Source organism: Austrofundulus limnaeus, unplaced genomic scaffold (assembly GCF_001266775.1).
Source record: "Austrofundulus limnaeus strain Quisiro unplaced genomic scaffold, Austrofundulus_limnaeus-1.0 Scaffold119, whole genome shotgun sequence".
In the NCBI taxonomy this organism is placed as follows: Eukaryota; Metazoa; Chordata; class Actinopteri; order Cyprinodontiformes; family Rivulidae; genus Austrofundulus; species Austrofundulus limnaeus.
The window spans coordinates 1,540,627-1,541,986 of record NW_013952521.1 but is presented as its reverse complement, the minus strand read 5'-3'; the positions used below and the strand labels follow the sequence as shown (position 1 = coordinate 1,541,986).

Sequence of the window (1,360 nt, the reverse complement as noted above, 5' to 3'; positions counted from 1 at the left end):
TAAAAAATTTTTTAAAGCTTGCCAAAAGTAACAAAAGGCCAGTGAAATAAATAAGAAACTATCTAAAAATCAAAAATATTTAAAACAATAGACAAAAGTAGCACATGTATGGCTCAGTTTATTAAAGTACGAGTTAAAAGAATCAAAAGTTTAGCTAAAAGAAGCAGAAGGCTAAAAGCTAAATGTAGCAAAGGAATAGCCAAAAGGCAAAAGTAGCATACCTGTAGCTAAAAGCATCAAACCCAGCTAAATGTGGAAAGAAAATAGCTAAAAGTAGCAAAACAATACCTAAATGAAACAAAACAATAGCCTAAAGAAGCTAGCGAAATGAATTAAGACGACCTAAAAGAGGGCTTGATAAAATAGCAGAAGGCTATCTAAAAGCTAAATGTAGCTAAAAGTTAGCATAAAGGATAATAAAATCATGTTCAAGTGAAAAGTTAAAAGGTAAATTAGCTGCAGCTTCACATTTTCTCTGTTTAAACTCTAAATTTACTGAATGACTTTTCCTCTTGTTACTTCTGACCCGACGCTCTGTGTAAAACACAAATACACACAAATTTATCAAACAGTCCAGTCTTGTTGTGTGTCAGCAGAAACGCCGCCTCTCAAAAAAGCACTAAAACACACAGAGATGTGTTTTTAGAATTAAATAACCAGTCTGCAGGTTTTTAAAAATCTCTGAAACACGAACCAGAACTAACCCCAAGCCTTTAACGTCAGCTCAGGTTTCAGAGTGAAACAAGCTGAACGGATCAAATCTTTTGTGTTTGTGCTCTGAACACTGCAGCTCACATTTCTGATTGTTTTCCTCGTTGAGTCACGTTTTCTTTAGCTCTTTGACACTTTGAACATCGAATTTTTATTATTTGAAGTGAGCTAAAGGGGAAAACATGCTTTTGTTTTCCAAAGCTTCAGCTCTGAGTGTTGTCCTGCAGATTCTGTACAACGACTCATTTTCTATAAATTTACAAAAGAGAATAAAAAAAAGAAATCTTTCTGATCCTCCACATCAGTTCCTACCTTGTTGAACTGCTAAACGCTGAGACGACTGCAGGACTTTGAGGAGCTGTGCTGGAATGAGCTGTCCCACACATCACAAGAAGAAAAGTAAAGATTAACACCTCCCTCAGCATCACATGGTGTCGATCAGCCAGGTGAGTGCGTCTCTGCAGGTAGACTGGGCCTTCACAGTCCCATACCCAACCCCTTATATATATGTGACTCACACTGCTAATTCATAAATAAAACCTCTTGTGTCCCTCCTTTGTTCCCATCCTTTTTGAGTTATTCCCTGCATTAAACTCCTGAAATATCTGCTACCAGACTCTCCTTTCTGTCCAAAAATAAAAAAGCTTTT

General features: G+C 36.6%; 1 protein-coding gene across 1 annotated transcript in view; it reads right to left on the bottom strand.

Moving 5' to 3' along the window:
• LOC106522024 (inward rectifier potassium channel 16) overlaps positions 1–1,123 on the bottom strand; it is an 8,852-nt gene extending 7,729 nt beyond the window's left edge. The window contains exon 1 of the mRNA XM_014014865.1: positions 1,024–1,123. The gene's annotated coding sequence lies outside the window, so the exon portion shown is untranslated. The remainder of the gene's footprint in view (positions 1–1,023) is intronic.
• Between the last annotated feature and the right edge of the window lie 237 nt (positions 1,124–1,360).